Source organism: Rhynchophorus ferrugineus, unplaced genomic scaffold (genome assembly GCF_030347505.1).
Source record: "Rhynchophorus ferrugineus isolate W39M unplaced genomic scaffold, kcgeb_rfMv2 rfM14, whole genome shotgun sequence".
In the NCBI taxonomy this organism is placed as follows: domain Eukaryota; kingdom Metazoa; phylum Arthropoda; class Insecta; order Coleoptera; family Curculionidae; genus Rhynchophorus; species Rhynchophorus ferrugineus.
In genome coordinates, this window is record NW_027472593.1 from 16,998 (window position 1) to 38,465 (window position 21,468).

Genomic DNA, 21,468 nt, shown 5'->3' on the forward strand with positions numbered 1-21,468 from the left:
ATATATTATAAAGCAACATCCCATGCTGCCTTTGTCCATTCGTGATAAACTGAAAATCGACTATACAGAGTTTTATGCGGTTTCGGAAAATTATGCGGAGAAAGGCCCGGGTGTGTATTATCTTGAGGTTTTAAAAATATCGATTGAAATACGAGGATGAACCAATAAGTACTTAGCCAAAAAAAGAAAAATGAAAATTTTGGAAAAGTGTTGATTTATTTCTCAACAGTCTCCTTTTAGCTCAATATACTTGACTCAGAGATGCTTCAACTTCTTTACCCGACCTTCATTTTAACCCGTTGGAAAATTACGGTTTTTCGAGGACTGCAAAGTAGGCAGGCGATGATCTCGTTTGAATCAATTTTCTACCTGGCAAGTGACTTTCCCTCTCTTCTTTCTCTCTAGATTTTTAACACAAAAAAACATTTTAAAATAAAATATGTACATAATAATCGTTGTAATAACTAAATAAAAATGAACAAAAACCTATCTACTACCCGTATTTTTTATTCCACTACATACACACAATTTAACTTATACCTACCTAAACTTATTTATTCTATTTACAATATTATTTTAACTACTACCAACTAATCACTTTGAGCGTGTGTGTCGAGCAACAAATTAGATTTGTTTTGTTCGTAATTTAATGTTTTGTATATGTCACAAAATTATATTACCAATTTTGTATTGTTTTGTATTTATATATATATATATATATATATATATATATATATATATATATATATATATATATATATATATATATATATATATATTATATATAGGTATAAGTAACAGGCGTTAGCACCTCTTCCTGCACTTGCGTAGTAGTACCAGCCGGTAAATCTCTAACGTTTCCTAGAGATGGTTCGTTAGGTACCATCTCCAATATTAGTATTTGCCCTAAATTGTTACCTCCTGTATTAGATGACATTATAATTATTTCCGAATTCACAAATGGTGTGAAAAACCCGGCAAGAAGCAAATAATTAACTTGACGATTAAAACAATATCAAAATGGCCGATTACTTGATACCAACCGTCTTTGTAGATAGATGGTATGTATACTGTTGTAACTAAATATGTTTGAAATAAGCATATATAATTAATTTTATATAATATACAACATTTGCAGTTAATGTTTATTTTTTATGTAATTTTTTACATTTAATGGTGGACATGTAACACAGTAAAACCAGAAACCGCTTAGTTGATGACACTGATCAACTAAGCAGGATATCTTCTAAGGAAATAATTAATATTTGAAAGTAGATTACTTCGACATAATCGAAGTTCGTCTATAGGAATCCAGTTGTTACGTATTCGTTTTATTTTTATTGATTTGATTGCTGATTTTTTCACTATTTCTAAATGAAACATTTATATATACCTGATAATATAAGTATCAAAATGATACAAATATCAAAATTCTTTCTCCTCTTCCAGTTTTCTTTTCAGGTTTTCTATTTAGTATTACGTAAAGGTTGTTACTAACAAAGATGCTTTTTGCATGGTTTTGATAGATGTTCGTACAAACCCAGCTCATTTTCCTTTGCCACTGCTTGCTTGATGCAAGAACTTAGATGTTTATTCCACTACATACACACAATTTAACTTATACCTACTTAAACTTATTTATCTATTTACAATATTATTTTAACTACTACCAACTAATCACTTTGAGCGTGTGTGTCGAGCAACAAATTAGATTTGTTTTGTTCGTAATTTAATGTTTTGTATATGTCACAAAATTATATTACTATTTTTGTATTGTTTGGGCTCGGCACCGACTTCAAACTGATCAGTAGGTAGTAGTTAAAATAATAATAAAAAAAATCACATCACATCAACACATTCATCAATCACATTCATCAGCTCAGCGATAAAGTTGTACACAAATATCTGATTATTTTAGATAAAAAATATGTGGAAACTTTGAAATTTGAGCGTTTCCTTCGATTTCCCCCCTTCCCCCCAACATATCCTGTGCAAGTGCACTCTTTCATGCAAATAATAAAAGAATTATAAAAATCGGTCTATTATTGACGGAGAAATTGGCGAACATACATTTATATATATATATATATATATATATATATATATATATATATATATATATATATATATATACATACATATATATGTACAGGCTAACATAGAACCTCCACCTTCCACCACGAAGTTGACTAAAAGAAGCCGCGTAGGGCCAAATCTAGAGACTACGGAGGATGGGAGGGCGGTTCGTATCCTAATTAGGAAGTGGCGAACAACTAGAACACGATAACGAATAGCTGGCAACCCCGAAACTTTTATCTGGGATGTTATTGAAGGGTATTTCGATCGTTCAGTAACAGACCATCGTTTGGTTCAAACGTCCCACCATCGACTGCCCAAGCCTCGTCACCAGCTAACACCGCTGCCATCCGTTTTATCTATTTTGTATTTTCCACATTTTTTATATTACTTCAATAAATAACGGTCACAAAATGTAAACCACCACTGTTCCATTTCGTTTTACCACCATTCACCGAACCATCTAATTTACTCTAAAATGTCTTAAAGGAAAATTACAAAAAAAAACATGAAATAATGCCTGGAAGTAACACGAGTAGCAGTATTAATAAAGAAGATGATCTTATTATTTTTGTGAATAGGGAGAGTGACCAACTCTAAAATATAGGGCCTATAAATTAATTTAAGAAATTTCATATCAATTAAATCGCATCGCATCAAACATGTATAACCAACTTCATATTGAAGCCTCACTGACAGGCTCCAGCTTTTAGTATGTGTCATTTTGTCGAAGTGTGAACAATTGTTTTCAATCCATTGAAGATGTCTGAATTTGTACCGAGTAAATCGCTTTTGTGGGAACTTTTTTGTCAATTTGAAGAAAAAAGGCTTCGACGTTTTAGAAGTGGTGATTTTCATGCCGAACACAAATATTTGAAGGCATTACTCGATGAAACCATCCATGGGGATCGCTATCGACTACATTTGGCGCATTTGAGCTGAGCACTGCGCAAAAAACAACCGGAATACTAGCAGACGCAACAATGTTGTTCTTCAGCATGACAACGGTCGACTACATGTTGCTAAACTGGCAAAAACATACTTGGAAAGATTAAAATGAGAAGAGCTGCCCCACCTGCCATATTCTTCAGACCCGTTCTTTCGAGATGATATCCGTAAATTGCCTGGAAGATGAGAAAAAGTGCAACTATCGATAGACATTACTTTGAATAAAATACGTTGTATTTTATTCAGTACCGATTTTTAATAATAAAGCTTCAAATTAAAAAAATCCTTTAAAACTAATTATGGCTAAGGCCAATACAAGATGTGTTTATACAATATAACACAAGTTTGTGCTGATCCAGACCTGTAGAGAGACTGTTTTCTTTAGCAGATTTTTTTCATGTCCCCACAAGAGGTTGTTTAATGGTATATTTAAAAATTTAGTGTTCATGAAAGTTTTATTCTATATACATAATCTAACAGTTGATTGTATTTTGCAATTTGCGTTTTCAGTTTTAAGTAAATAGTTTTAAAATACTGTATTTTGTATTTTAAATATTGTAATTAGTTAATTAGTATTTTGCATCTCGTATTTTAAAAATTCTTTTGTAATTAAATATATCTTTTATATATTAATCGGCCTTGACACTTTTTGGAGCAAAACGGGAGCACTTGTGTAATATGCGCTACAAATAAATAAATTTCAATAAAACGAAATAAGCTTAAATCAAATAACCAGGAATAGGTGTCGGATTGGCGGTACAAATTATATAAACAAATATTTTGGCTCTGACTGACGCCCTGCCAGTTCCAACTCTTATACGGTAGATTAATCGCAAAATGCTTGTCAAAGCAATTTTTAATAGGAAAGCACGGTTCTGTATTATTCTGCCTTTAAAATGGAAAATTAATAAGTTAAAATATTATTAAATCTGTTATTTAATTTTAAGCCATGTTGTTTATGATTTTGTATTCGTTTTGGATATTCCAGTATTGTTGGAACTATAAAAAAGTAATCGTAAGTTGGGAAACAAGTCTATATAGAATAATGTGATAATATAAAGTTACATTTTACATTTTTTGTAGGTATAGTCAGCTGTGAAATAAAAATATGACATGTTAAAATTTTATCCTAATATACAATGACAAAATTCCAGGATAACAAGAACTGTTTGGCCTGTATTCACAAGGTATTTACATTTTCGTAATTAACTTTTTCAAATACATAATATAAACATTAATGAATTGATTTTGAATTTTAAGAATGTCTGTAAATTTGATCTATGGAAAATATAGTACAGCTGAAAATTTATATTCATTTAAGAACCGAAGTAGTTCATATGGTAATGAAAACATAGTAGATCAGATATATTTGATGAACTGGGGAAAAAATATAATATAGACAATGAGTGAATGTGATAGTTATTGCCTTGAAGGTGAATTTTATTTGATAGATAAATTGCTCTTTTACCAATTAAGCCCTGGTATTACCTTGAATGTAAATTTTAGGTGAAAAATATTATGTAGTAAAATGTGAAGATCCATAATAGATTAATCTGAGTTATTGAAACTATACAGAAAAATTAAGGAAGTAGACACACAATTTATGTTGATGGTCCACAATCGATGTTGCAATTAGAAGAAATTGTGAATTTTTCACAGTAATTTAGTAAGTGCTTCAAAATATTTATACATTTCACTGTTATACATATTATATAATAAAATATGCTTTTTATCAATCATTATTTTAGTTATTTACTTGATAAACATAGTTGTTTAAAAGCCTAATGACCTTTTAATGACTGTATTAGAGTTCTTTTAATATATATATATATATATAATAACCTTATATTTTCATTAATTCAAGAGTTTATTCTGTAAAAATAGTATTAAAAAGCAAGTTTAATACAATAATCAGTAAATTAAAATAATGTTAAGGTGAGCTATTTAAACATGTCACATTCATATTATTATTTCAGTGTATAAGTCCGTTCATTCAAACACTGAAATCACGTCATCTAAATTGATGGCGTCCAAACATCGCAATGTTGCCGCATTAGCTCGAGCTTTAAGTCATTTTGGCTGTAGTATCTAAGTTTATTCTAAATAAACTAATGAATCATCAAATGTTATTAAATATAATTTATTTTAACATTATAATACATCTAGTGCATATTTTATCGGATTAAACTACAATTAATTATACAGTCATAATATTTTGGAGGTTAGGTTCTATTATATTTATATTGAACTCTTTGCCAGACCTTCTATGAGGTAGAGTTCTAGGAGCATTTTTTATGTAGTATCCCCTGGATGCCTAATCAACCTAATTAACAATTGTATATCCAAGTACTGTATTTTACTTTAATTAGATTTAATATATTTATCTTTTACAGTTTGTTCTTGTTTCCTTGTAAAGTCATCCTCATTGATATCACTGTCTCTCCTTAATTTATTATCTTACTAGCTGTATACATCTCTCTTGATAAAACTAGATTTAGTGACTGCATTCTCCCTAATGGATTTGTCATATCTGCAAAACAGTGAGTATTCTTTCTCTCCTAGTACATTACAATTACAAACATATCTATGCACATAAGTTTTTCACACTCCTCAATATGATTTCCTACAGTTATTTTATATAAATTTTATGTACACCTTCAGTTGTTTTCGCTCCCATCACCATGTCTTGGAGATTGTCAGCATTCAATCATAATCCCATATCCACAAAGTTTTATTCAAGCGAATAACTAAGCCGTTAATTTTCCAGTCTATCTAACGCTTGTTCACAATTCCATCATTTGTTAATTTCTTCTTCGATGTGTTTGATTGTGTTCATTCAAGCCGGACGTATTATTAACCATTACCGTTTCCAGCATGAAGCACAATATATCTGCAATGAATTACTAACAAAAATTAATCAATTGTTTTTCCAACCTTTACCTTTTCTCATCAATTTTTGTTTTATTAACACTTTTTATTATCATATTGCCATGAGTGACTCAATGTATAATTTTGCAATATATATATATATTTCATCTAAATACACAAATTGAAATAAGTCCTCCTTGATATTATATGCTTTTGAAAATTGTATTCTTTTGAATTCATAAGCATTGTCTGGACCTCTCTTTGAGTTATTTTTAAGTTATTTAAATCCTATATTACCCAAGAGTGTATAACGGATATTCTGAATGCCCCAAAGAGCTGCATATCTATAAGCTTTCTATCGATACTTTCCAGGCTGACAGTTTCTGAAATAATTGTATAAAATTATCTTTATAATGAAAAAATTACTCACTGTTTTATACATTTCATATATTTGATCTCTGATACAGATCAAATTGAGCTTGATTCGTCACCCGCTTCGTATTAGGACGGTTTCTTTTCGTTGAATCCAAGATTATATTTTTAATTTTTTGAGATATTTTAGTGACTGATAAAGCCCGGTGCAATCGGCATTTTAAATCAGAGTATTAATGTGAAGCGATTTGAAATTTATCAATAGAAATAAACCCTTAAAACAACGTTTGTCGCTTCTTAACCTGTAGTTTCTATAACTATTATTTGAAAGAATTTTTTAAAAACGAAAATGCCTGTTTTTAAAACGGTTTTACAAAATGCGACAAGCAATACTATAAACAACTAACGTGAGCTCACTCTGATTTTGAATAGTTAACTATCGTAATAACATAACTAATTTAACAAAGTATGCTGGAATTTCGACCACTATTATATATAAAGATTGGTTATAATATATCGTATTCGCTAATTTTGATAAATCCTATCGAAGATTAGTTACAATGCTAGTGAGCGGTCGTACCCGGTAGAGACGGGTGCGGGCGCCTACTCCAGGAACCGTCTTGACGGGTGGGGCCGCGTAGCCGTGTGCCTTATACCGCTTGTACGCTGTGAGTCAGTTGTTGCCACACCGGCGTCGCGGAGACGTCGATGACCGTCGACGCTCGTTCGCGCCGAAACGAATGATTTAGGTTATTTCGATATTGTTTTGCGACTTTAATGCCGGTTTAGTGCCAGTTATTTTTTACTTTTTTAATAAGATTTATTTTATATGTACACTCATGCAATAGGATTTTATGCTTTTTGTTCGTAATATAAGGTTTGTATTATTTTTATGACACATTATATTATCGCCATTATATATCAGTTCGTTTAGATGATTATAAAATCTGAAAACAATGTTATTTTTTACATTAATAATCTTTTTAATAAGATTTCTAAACAGGATTTACATAGTTCCTTAATTCAATCTTAACACTGATTTTTTATTTAAATTTATATAGTTTCAGGTATTTTAATTAATTTAGTATAAAAGTTATCTATTTTCAGTATTAACATATATTTAACTTAATAATATATCGGTTTTTATTTCATTTATTTATATACTACATACATAATATTGAATTATATTGCGACTCAAATAAATTGTAATTTATTGAAAATATTTTTTACATAATATTGAAAACATAAATTTATTATTATTAATAAAAGCAGTTTTAAAACAATTATTATTACTAAATATATTTATGATTAAGTGTTTTCTTATTATTTTTAGCTGCATGTTAATATTCCATTATAGAAACTAAAAAAATCAATGTAGGATGAATCAAATAACTTATAAAGTATTAAATAAAATGATGCCTAATTATTGATATTTGAATAAATATACCTTTGTTGTAACTAACACTATTTACATTTAATTAAAGTAATATAAAAGTTGATTGTTTTCATTATTATATTTTTTAATATTTAACATATTTTTAATATCAATAAGTTTTATTTTGGTAAATTTGTTGCCAAGTTGCTTAATTATTTCGATATCATAAACACATTTATTTCTTACCACTCCAAGGAATATGTTTCCCTTTAATAGTTTTTCGAAAAATAAAAATTGTTGCTTGCCCGTTTCGGAAATAGTTTGTGCTATGTCTTATATTAAGTATGAATCTGTGAATTTTAGTGATGTGCAATTCAGGTTTATATTTATATAAAAGTAATTGAAAATATAATGTAAATATTTTCCATGACATTTCTTGTTCGATGTCGATATTATGAAAATCCTCGGCAGTGAAAGTAAATTTAATTAATTTCAATACATAAATTATAATATTTAATCAATATACTTATAATATTTATCATTACATTTGTTTAAATTTATATTATGTGTTTAAATTACTTCTATTATTATATTACTATACATTTATTTGACAGTTCAATTGTTGAATATGCATAAATAGAAAACTGAAAATAATTTAATTCGTGAATATCTAGTCTACAAATATTAAGCTCTATTACTATATTAGATAAAATTAATCGATAATATGATTATGTAAAATATTCCGATATCATTTCAGTATTATCTTGCTTTTATGGTCGATTTTCACTGCTTGTTGAAGTTCGTCGATGTTGAAATTAATAAGTCAGTGTGCCCTGGAAACATTTCAGCATCAAACGTCATATTAATTTTGACAAAATAAAGTTAATCGTCGCTATGAAAAGTTAAATTGTTTCAGTTCTTTGTAATTGTGATATATTATTAAGAGAATCTATAATATAGGAGGTGTTTCAAATATATATGAGTGTGTTATGGATACTCAACGTAACAATTGTGATACAAAATGGTTTATTCGGCGTAAGCACTGATAATTATTATGTTTATTTTATTTGTATTATATATTTAATATGATTTACCCGTAACGCATAAATAACATTTTTTTAACGTCCAGCACAGACATTCATATAGAACAGAATATTATTACATGAGTTTTTATTATTAATATTTAGTTAATTATTTTAAAGATGCTTGTAATACAAAAAATTAGCTTTATTACTTCTTTTTTTATCATTTTACTAGCGACCCGCCCCGGCTTCGCACGGGTACAATGCTGATACTAAATTAAATACACTACAGAAAAAATATGAACGTTGTATATAAAAACATAGCGGCCCGCTCCGACTTTGCACGGACATAAAATATATATGCCTATGTCACTCAATGAAAACATGATTAAAATCGATCCAGTATTTTTGATTCATTCATTACTGCCCTTGGCCTGCACGCATTAAATTTGGAGTAAAACAATTCCTCTTCCCCTATACTTACTATGAAGATTTCCTGCTATCTTTGGAATATCTAAATTCATACAATTTTTATTACATTACACGAAAATATTTGTTTAATTTACATGCTGTAAGGAACCATATTGATCTATATTAATTGCACACTGTATTTAAGGTACTTAATTCGATAAGGATTAATGCCGTATTGCTTAAAATAGCTTCGTAAATAAGCCATTTTCTCACATAAAAAGTAAACAATAAAAATGGTTAATGTGGGTTATCCCTAAAAGATAAACATATACCATCGCGGACTTTTTTGTAGACCTTTTTATGGTGTACAATACTGTATTACATTAATTTGATCTAACTCGTAGGGTTAGGCAGCGTTTTTGCTAATTGCTAAATAAGCCTAAAAAAATAGGTTAATTTACGACATCACGTTAGAAACCTCTAATATTAGCAATGTCGCCTTAGTATATTATGCATGTATTATACATATAAACCTTCCTCTTGAATCACTCTATCTATTGAAAAAAACCGCATCAAAATCCGTTGCGTAGTTTTAAAGATATAAGCGCACATAGGGACATAGGGACAGAAAAGGCGACTTTGTTTTATACTATGTAGTGATGTAAATGATGATTAAAACTATTTTAATAACAAACCAATTATTGATAGCAGGTTTTGTAAATTTTGGTTTTTTTCGTAGTGGTAAAAATACTTAAAATTACAACACTTTAACATATTTATTTTTATATTTTGTGTAAAGCAACGTCTTTAGCAGTCTTTATTCTTATTATTATTATTAACTATTAACTCGGAATAATAATTAATTATTAGAAGTTCAATTATATGCCTTTATTGTCAAAAAACGAAAGAACTTTTTGATTTGATATACATGAATTAAGCCAATTTTGGTAATTTAATTAATATATGAGTTGTTGCTCGGATAAGTTATTCATTTCAGCAACTAGAACAACAAAATAAGTCCTAACTTGAATGAATCATGTCCAACGAATATGTCCATGGAATACAACGGATAAGTGATAGGATATAAGGGTTTTAACGTAGATTTTCAGAGATTTTGTTCAAAACTGGTTATTTCTTTCAATGCTAAACTCAAACACATTATTTTCAACGTTATATAAGTCTGTTCTTAAATTAGATGAATTATTGGTGACATATTTCTTTGGATATTTTTGTCTGTATGTTATGTTAAAAATCTATATTAAATTAGTTCAAATTAGATAAGATATGCACTGGAAATATACAGTTTAAATAAATTAATTGCTTTTTTATTTAATTAGCTTTTGTTAACTTCAGAATTGAGATTTCTATTCGTAGTAGCTGTTTATTTTAAATATTTAATTACGGATAAAAATAGGATGTTATATAACTTGAATTATTGGATCTATCATTTGAGATTTATACATGAGTGAATTATATATGTTGTACTTGTTTCGGTGGTCGGTAAATTCTGATGACCTTCACGCACAAATATTGAATTAGACGAAACACACCTATTTCAATTTTTGACCGAACACAAACAGAATCGAGAACAGACTTCCGTCCATAGCAATTTTTTGGAAATAGAATGATGGAAGTCGTAGAATGGCCAATTCAAACTTTAGAATTTTATAAAAGCACAACAACGTCCCAAATATATAATAAATAATAACATAGTTTTATTTGGTTATATATAATATATTTTTATTATAAGTCTGCTTTAACCGTTCTATTATTTTTATCGGATTAACAGCTATCATGTATGTTTTGAATTTACAGGAAAAATATATATTCCGGAAATATATGAAGTATAATACAGTCTTGATACCGTGATAACGTATCTATTATCTCCCCTTAGTATTAATGATGAGTTTATTAATTTTACATTCAGTATAGATAAAATGTTTACAATTATATTTTTAATTGGTATATCATTAGCTATCTGTCTTCCTGTTATTAATAGCTTTATTTGTTGTTCTTTAGTTTGAGTGATTCAATAATTAAAATCACATGGCACGCATATTACAACTGGTTCCTAACTATAAGTATCTAGACATTTTTCCTTTATATTGTTTTTATAGCCCAAATAAAAGACCTAAACTGAATTGACATTTGATGGACGTACTTCCAGTAGTGCATTCCACATAGTTTTAAAGCATGGCGCAGTTTTAACGAATAACTATGTTAGTTCAGATGGTATTTTGTCTCTTCAACCTCCGGATCCTGACAATCCAAGTATGTTAATGTCCAATGTGGACGTCTTTTCGTAAATCTTTTAATATCTTTGTTGACCCTTGATATCCGTAGATCTTTGTGGATAACATCATTTCTAATGTACCATGGGTGTTAATATTGCTGCAGAGAACTTAAGTAGTAAATTCGTAATAGAAGGCTTCAAGATCTACGTCTATAATAAACGTTTATTTCTGAAGTCCTAATTCAAATCGATCAAACAATCACCACATTCGCTTAAGCCTCATAATTATTAGTTGATAAATTGATAATGATTAACATATTATGGTATAATATGTCAAACTGTATGACATATCTATAAACATATCTATAAACATTTTGTTATATTATCGACATAGTAAAATCGCCGAATAATTTAAGATATAGCCAAACGACCTACTGAGAGTATATTAAAACAATTTTGTTAGAGTTTGGGCCACGAGATATTGCCTTGTCTCTATAAAATCAGTCTCAATTTGTGGGTCTACTGATTTACTCATAATTGTATGTAAACAAAAAGCACACTTCATTTCTTTTTTTAAAAGTTTTACTAAATAACTTGAGATATACACTACGATACAACGTAAAACTTTGATTGCTCTTATAGGAACATCTGGACTGAAGTTATAGTCAAGTAATTAATAGTAAACATGAGCGGAACTTACTTACTTACTTACTTACTTACTTACTTACTTACTTACAAACTTACCTTCTGGACAAATACCTTTACCTTCTGGAGTTTATTCAAGTATCGATGATACTTGCTTCGAACAGCCTGGTTGTGGGCCTGGAATGACGGAAATAGGCACTACAAATGTAGTAAGACACTTTTGAAATTAATGGTACCAATTATGAACAGAAATGTGACTGACTCCTTCAATTTACCTTCTACATAATTTTGATTTTGATCCACTTCCTTTTGTACATGTTCTGGGCTCGTGGTATTATTTTAATCATCACTAAATTGTTCATAAGTACTTAAAGGAAGGTTTAAATGTATCAAAAAATGTCTCACGTAGTAACTACAATAAATCTGCTTCATGTTTAATCAACCAGTTTAGGATTTTTAAAGTTTTCTACTCACTTCTTAAGGATCGCTTTTTTAACGGAAAACGATGAAGCATTTCCTCACTATCTGTGCATCCGAGCACACAGCACTTCCTAGAACGGGAATGTATTTCAACTACGGACTTGCACCTAGTAATAAACTAAAATAATAATTTAATCCATAAACGTTATAAAAAGCTGACCACACTGTCCTCTACATAAGGCACATTGAAAATGGTGTGCAAAATAAACAAACCATAGAACGAAATGAACGAATCAGATTCCGTCACGGTTCTTAGCATAGCGAATAAAACAAGGAATGTGTTAAAGGTAGCGACTTCTACATGTTGGACGGAAACTTCCTGCCCTACCCGTATTTAACATAATAGTTTGGAGAGCATAATTGGCAACGCCTCTGACCGTTTTAATTTGGTAATATTAGGTACGTCTGTGTTTCTATCCGGTAATTTCCAGAACTGTATCCGTTAGTTGGTTGATCGAAACACATTGCCCTGTCTTACCTGTTGGCCCAATAAACTTTTTATCTTAATTAATTACTGACATCAGAAGTGAGATTCTTATCCTGTCAAGTGTGTGTGGTTAAAATATAACGAATATTTCAAAGACTATAACATTTGTGCCGAGGTTGTAATAGTGAGTTAAATAAGAATTACTCTATTAACATAAGTGGTGACAGTGATAAAATAGCCTATGGACCATACCCGTCAAAAATGTAAAATCAGACTGTGTAGGAACTTTACTTGTCGTCTAATCAGAACAGAAGCTAGAAATAATTGAATTAGCGTAAAAATGTTGTATGGCGTGGTAAACTTCCTCATCTGATGCTTCTAGTGCACAAGCTGTGCCGTCAATCATGATGTCAACATTTGTTTGTCGAAAATCTAAACTACAAATTAGGGGTAAATGATAACATATAATTGTTAAGCAAGTTAATCTATCAAATTCCGGTACATTGTTACTATTTGAATGTCAAGCTATATATAATAGTAGAGGGAAGAATGTAATAGACCTTATTCTTGGTTTAGCTATAAATAATCTCCCAGTTAACTTGCCTATAATGCAACCACTCTCTGATATGGTGTCAATGTCCTGTAAGAAATACTTTTATCTCTTGATAAATAAAATACAAATATTCAACAAACATTATAATGGTCACTATCTTGATAATATACTAGGGGTTGCAACGGTGATTACAAAACCAATCGTATCTCAACTACGTCAGCAAGATACTCTTCGAGAGACTCTAAGAAACTATATGATTTCCGGTCAAGGCGTCGCCCTTTGTATCCTAAAAGTATACATCTCAGCATTTCCATTGTTCGGACCCGTTACCACGTCCGCCTCGATTAGCGAATGAGTCATTAGGTGCCCTCTATGTAATTGGTCAACAATGCCGGTCTATATTTTCTAACGGTATATCTCTTAGTGATTATGGAAAATTTCACTTGATTCATTTACCACAACGACCTATGTTGATGCACTGTATTTAGTATCATTGAATAGGGCTATGTATTTTTAATCTGAAGCGGCAATAGAAATAAAAATTTGTGGGTATATACGAATAGTTAATTTAAATCAAGAAAGAAAATAATTTTAAGCAAGTTCAAAACACCGTCCCGCCTTCTTCCTGTTCTGTAATAATTGTAAAGTCATCCCTTTGTACTCAATCAGTGTAAAAAGCCCCATGCTGAAATTAGTTTTCGGTTAAAAATTTTAAAACAAATAATACTAATTGTTCAACTCTAGACCAAAAGAAATCTCCATAAATTCCCTATTCCGACTCAATTGTGCGATAACAAGACATAGCATTTCATTATAATGATGACTGGTGCAGAAACATCCTACAAACAACAAATATCCGAGAAATCGACAGACCTAAAGCTTATGATGCAGATCTTTTCAAGTCGATGAACAAAGAGGGTATTAAATGTCGGCACCTGTGAACTTCAGCAGTTTTACGGGCGGTCCATTTAATATTTTTATATATTAGCTATACATGATAAAGTTTTGCTCCAGGAATTAGATGTCGTCATTACCTAATATTTTTCTTTTTTAGTTTTTTAATACCTTCGGGAAAATATTCGATCATTTTTTCTTGTTTGTCCAGCTTTCCTATTAGTTTAAGTAGTCCTTTGTGTCTCTTTGCTTATTTTGACTCATACTTCCATGAACGTTATTATATTTTTTCGGTTGTTTCTTTTCACTTATTGGTTCTTGAGGTTTAACTTGAGCTATTCTATTTCTCCTCCCTTGTATTGTTTTAGCAACTACACATCCTCTATAACTTGCCGGATGCGCTTCATTGCAGTTTACACATTTCGGCTTAGTTTCTTTGGGTCACACTCTGTGGTGATATGTTTACCTGAACATTTTACACATCTGTTTTTTTGTGTCCGTATCATGTTCAAAGGCTAACATAAATAGACGTAATGGCTTCTTGAGGACTAAAAGTTCTCCTTTGTTAATTTTGATTTTTTATATTTTAAAACTATTTGTCGCATTTAAGCATTTAAGCCCATTTTGGTTTAGTTCTGCATTAATTTTTCACTTTTAGCTGATGATGGAAGCGCTCTTGCCATAGCTTTGATGCCTCTGTTTTTTTTTTGTCGTCATAAGAGTGCCATTACAGTTTCAGCAACTCTGAACAATCTATTATTTTTGTGAATATTGTACGACATTCGGCGTCGAGTTTTATTTGTCCATTGTTTAGTACCGTTGCTTTGAATATTATATACTTGGACCTCATCGTAAAGCAAGTCAAAGTCGGTAATATTACTTACGATACTTGGGGGTGACCTGGGCATTCCAATTTCTTTATTTTGTTCATTATTTGGTTTTACTTTTATTTGCTGTGATGATGATCCTGGTGAATTATTTGCTTTTATTTTTTTACTTTTACCCGTTATTCAGCCTATTTCTTTCTGCAATTCTTCTTCATCTGTTTCGTATGTTGTCGTTTGTTGGCTTGGTGGTTTGTCCTTACCTTCAGAGCTTTGTTTATTTAGTTGTAGCTGGAGGGCATATATTTGTTTTTGAATATTGGTTAATGCAATTTCAAGACTCTCTGACTTTTCGTTCATCCACGCATTGTAGAGTGCCCGTTCGTTCTGGGTTCTAGTAGTGTTTTCTACATTCAAAACTGCAATATGTGATATCCTGATGTCGATGTTTCCATTTTATCTATTTTTTGTGTAGTGTTCTCATATTTTTTTACGTGTTGTTGAAATAATACTGTTATTTTTATGTTTAAAATTATCCTACGCTGCATTTGTGGTCCAGATATTCAGTTTCGGCTCTTAACGTTTTATGGCATTTTGCATTTATTTTTTACAGTACTGACCTTTTTTTCCGATGGCACTTTCACTTTTTCTGTATATTCTAAAATCTCCTCCAATAATATATCTTGGGCTTATTTTTAATAATAAATGTCTATAACGTGAACATAATAAAGGAGGATTTAATAAATAATAAATGGAAATTAAAAAGAGAAAACTGGAACACTCTATGAACAAATTATCATTAAACTCAATCAGGGTGGTACAAAAGACACTAGAAATAGAAAATAAGAGAAGCGTAGTGATTCTGAACATGGCGTCTTTGGAAATGATGTGTTATGAAGTTCTAACATCTCTAGGATGTGTTACAACAACATGTCGTCAAAATGTAGACAAATTGTACATTTAAAAAGAAGTGGCAATCCCGTCTAGTTCATTTACACTTTCCTTCAAATTTAAGAAAAAACATAACTGACATTAAATGAAACGGTCTAAAATATCGCATTACTAGATCGAATTCTATGTACCTTAGATATTTGGAACCATTCATGATTTTCTTGAATAGTACAAGTCTTCGTCGGTATTTTTGGCCAAAATATTGAGAAAATATTAACATTAGAACTCGGTTTTATTCTATTATGTAATATCTAGAGGAATAATACTAAAATTATGGATTTATAAATACATAAGGATTGATAATCAATTTATCATAAACATATAAGTTGCATTTAATATATCTTAATATTAAACTTGAAAATCCGTTGTAGATCCTTCAGGTCTCTCCTAAAACCTTCTCTGAATAACAATAATCAAAATTCCCAAATTTAAATAAAAATATGCTACCTACCTAAATATACATATATTTATCTTAATCAATTTTAAGGCATATTGATATTTATTTTTCTTGTAAATACTCTAATATGCATCAATGATGCTGATGTTATAACAAAGCGATATTTAAGTTCAAAATAGCTATTCATTTCAAAAATATACTAAATATCTAATACCTGCATAACTAGACATTCAAAACTCTTTTGATTTATTTGTAATATAAATATTGTAAGATCAATTTCGTATTAAAATGGTACTGATAAAATAAATTGATTATGGCCAAAAGCATACCCTTAATCTAGTATTATTTTATCAACCACCTTATAATACACTAATATTAATGATTTACTGAAATCCTTATTTGGGATTTTTATTAATTAGACATCGTAAATAATATTGACGATCGGCGATGATTGAAATTACAATTACTGACATGTTTAAATGTACTAGGTAAACTAATACATATTTATCTCAAAATATCTACGTTTCACTTATGAAATTAGGAAAAATACAAAACAACAATATTACAATAAACATAATTTATTTAAGTATAAAGGACAATAGGATAAAGTTATGTTATTTGTGTTGCATCCACTTCATCGATTTTCTCTGGACTATTTCTTAAGGGTCTAAGTTATATGGACTCACTAGGATTGTGGTAACATTGGACATTAACTGCAAATTTATCATCTTCTTTCTAATTGAGGTAGACGTCCCATATATCCACCTTGTGGGTTATATAACAGTATATATCTTGTATCTTTCAATTCATTTGCCCATCGTTCTACACTTATGGCGTCATTTTCATCTCTATTAGCTGTGGATTCAAAATCATAAGCTGCTTTTATGTTTTGTAACTCTTCATGAGTCACTAAATCTAATCTTCTTACATTAGTAATATCCACATCGTGTCTTACATCATCCTCTATAACATTAAATGGTAATTTAGCTGCTCATTTGGTTACAATTTATTCTCTATTTGTTTTCGAGAGCTGCAAGAGTTTAAGGTATTTTCATGTCCAAAATATGTTTTGGTGAATTCTACTTCATATTCATCTTTGTTCTAATTTAATACTAGCTAGGCAATATGTATTTATCTTGTTTCTTCCTTGAAATTCCTTGGACCCTGAAATATTATGCTAGCACAATATAAAGAAATATAGCTTCTTCTCTCTTGACACGAGGTTGGGGCTTGCTCCATATCATTTTCCCATATTTGAATTTCTTTAAAGGTATTAAATTTCAATAACCCCTCAACGTTTAAGTTATGAGTTGAATGTAAATGATTCATTAGAAGATTCGCTTACATTGTAGTATGCTCGCATAACTTACATGTGTACAGTATTTTTGTTACTTTGGTATCTTCATTAATCGCAGAATGCTTTGTTTTGGATCCAGGCTGTTTCAATATTTGTTTGCTGCTATATTTATTTTCGCAAGTAAAATATTTAAAAATGAATACACCCTTCAGATTTAATGCAGATATTTTTTCTAAAACATAAAATTATTGTAAGATTCAGCAGGAAAGTCTCTTGATATGGACATTCAAATTAGAGCAGGTATATAAATTCGTACAGTTTTCAAAATAGAAAAGCTTCTTTTGTTCCATGTTTTGTCTTTCCATAGCAATTTGATTTTCTTATATAATTACTTAATTCTACTATTATAATATAAAACAAAGCAATATATATAGAAAAAATTAGTGTATACAATAATATAAACTAAATATTTCAATCAAAAACTAAATAAAATATATTTCAATACAATCGTAAATTAAACTATCTAAAATTATAAAAAAGACTAATTAAGTAATAATTTGGTTAAAAAAATTTGCGTTTGCACTCGAAGAAGCGTACTTTTCCCCACTGAGAACACAAAGCGAAATGCACGTAACAGCCTTGGCGTGAATTTCAAATAAAAAACAATTTTTTTTGAATTAAATTTGTTAAATTAAATTTCAATTAAATATATATATATATATATATATATATATATATATATATATATATATATATATATATATAATATATAACAATAAATATAAATTTATAATGTCAATTTATCTACATTTATCTAAATTTATCTAAAAATATAAATATAATATAAAAAACATAAAAAAATAAAAATCTATAAGATATAAATATAAACCATAAGCAAAAAACTTTGGTGCATAGCAAAATAAAATTACCTCTTCCATCTTTCCGTCAGTACTTTTAATATTTTATCCGAAAGATCATTATGGAATGTACAATTGAAGGAGTTTTAATTTACTTTTTTAAAACATTTGACAATAATTTTGTTATATAATCGACATGGCAAAATCGCTGAATAATTTAAGATATAGCTCAAAGACCTACTGACTACTTGTATATTAAAACAATTTTGTTAGAGTTTGGGACACGATATATTGTCTTGTCTCTATAAAATCAGTCTCAATTTGTGGGTTTACTGATTTATTCATAATTGTATGTAAACAAAAATCACATTTCATATCTTTTAAAAAGTTATACTAATTAACCTGAGATATACACTACGGTACAACGTAAAACTTTGTTGGCTGTTATAGGAACAGCTGGACTGAACTTATAGTCAAGTAATTAACAGTAAAAATGAGCAGAAAGGGGAATACTAGTTGAATGAATACAAACTTTACCATTACCTTCTGGAGTTTGTTCAAGTGTCGATGATACTTGCTTCGAACACCCTGGTTGCGGGCCTGGAATGATGGAAATAGGTACTACCAAGTAAGACAGTTTTGAAATTAACAATTATGAACAGAGATGTGACTGACTCCTTCAATTCGCCTTCGATATAATTTTGATTTTGATCCACTTCCATTTGTACATGTTCTGGGCTCGTGATATTATTTTCACCATCACTAAATTGTTCATAAGTACTTAAAGGAAGGTTTAAATGTATCACACAAATATCTCACGTGGTAACGATAATAAATTTGCTTCATGTTTAACCAACCAGTTTAGGATTTTTAAAGTTTTCTACTCACTTCTTAAGGATCGCTTTTTTAACGGAAAACGATGATGCATTTCCTCACTATCTGTGCATCCGGGCACACAACACTTCCTAGAACGGGAATACATTTCAACTACGGACTTCTACCCAGTAATAAAATAAAATAATAATTTAATCTATAAACGTTATAAAAAGCTGACCACACTGTTCTCTACATAGGGCACATTAAATATGGGGTGCAAAATAAAAAAACCATAGAACGAAAAGAACGAATCAGATTCCGTCGCGGCTCTTAGCAGTTTCATGTTAGACGTGGCGAAACATTTCGCCAAAATTTCCATAAATTTCCATATATTCGCAAAATTTTACCAAAACACCCACCTACGAAATTTCCTGCCCTACTCGTATTTAACGTAATAGTTAGGAGAGCATAATTGGCAACGCCTCCGACCGTTTTAATTTGGTAATATTAGGTAAGTCTGTGTTTCTATCCGGTAGTTTCCAGAACAGGTTCAAATTTAAAAAATTAAAATAATATTTTTAAATTTTCAAACAAATTCTGGTACATTGTTACCTTTCGGACCAATAAACTAGTATTGTGGTCGAATAAAGGCCTTCTATTTATCCTGTCAAGTGTGTGTGTTTAGAATATAACGAACATTTCAAATACTATAACATTTGTGCTGAGGTTGTAATAGTGAGTTAAATAAGAATTATTCTATTAACATAAGTGGTGACAGTGATAAAATAGCCAATGGACCATCCCCGTTAAATTGGTAAAATCAGACTGTGTAGGAAATTTGCTTATCGTCTAATCAGAACAGAAGCTAGAAATAACTGAATTAGCGAAAAAATGCTGTATGGCGTGATAAACCTCCTCATTTGATGCTTCTAGTGCACAAGCTGTGCCGTCAACTATGATGTCAAAATTTGTTTGTCAAAGATCTAAACTACACATTGTAAGTGATAACATTATAATTGTTAAGACAAGTGAATCTATCAAATTCCGGTACATTGTTACTATTTGAATGTCAAGCTATATATAATAGTACAGGGAAAGAATGTAATTGACCTTATTCTTGGGTTTGCTATAAATAATCTCCGAGTTAACTTGCCTATAATGCAACAACTCTCTGATACGGTGTCAATGTCCTGTAAGAAATACTTTTATTTCTTGATAAATAAAATACAAATATTCAACAAACATTATAATGGTCTCAATCTTGATAATATACTAGGGGTTGCAACGGTGATTACAATAACAATCGTATATCAACTACGTCAGCAAGATACTCTTCGAGAGACTCTAAGAACCTATATGAATTCCGGTCAAGGCGTCGTCCGTTGTATCCGAAAAATGTACATCTCAGCATTCCCATCGTTCCGACCCGTTGTCCGCCTCGATTAGCGAATGAGTCATTAGGTGCCCTCTATGTAATTGGTCATCAATGCCGATCTATATTTTCTTACGGTCCATCTCTTAGTGACTATGGAAAATTTCACTTGATTCATTTACCACAACGACCTATTTTGATGCACTGTATGCAGCATCATTGAAAAATTCTGGGAATATATGACAAGTTAATTTAAGTTAATAAAAGCACCAGCCTTCGTTCTGTTCTGTCATCATTGTAAAGTCATCCATTTGTACTTAACCATTGCAAAAAGAATATTTGAAATATGTATATAATAATCCTTGTAATAACTAAATAAAAATAAACAAAAACCTTATCTGTGTTCCTTATTTATTTTTTGAAGTCGGATAAATTTTCTTGTTAAAAATATTATATTTTTCTCTTTTTGGTGTTAGATATTTGCTCAACAAATTGTGCAGTTATTATATTAAGTATTACAATGGGCATGTCAAGTAAAGTTGCAGTCTGTTTGAGGAAAAATATGAATAAAGGAACAATGATTGAAAATAAGAAATGCTTCAGGCACCGAGGTCCGCTACCTAACCTAACTGATTTGGCAAAGGCATTAA

General features: G+C 30.1%; 1 protein-coding gene across 1 annotated transcript in view; it reads left to right on the forward strand.

Annotated features, from left to right (window-relative positions):
* Window positions 1-6,929: 6,929 nt before the first annotated feature.
* Window positions 6,930-21,468, forward strand: part of LOC143205680 (eukaryotic translation elongation factor 2-like) — a 51,891-nt gene continuing 37,352 nt past the window's right edge. Inside the window, exon 1 of the mRNA XM_076418776.1 lies at window positions 6,930-7,141. The gene's annotated coding sequence lies outside the window, so the exon portion shown is untranslated. The remainder of the gene's footprint in view (window positions 7,142-21,468) is intronic.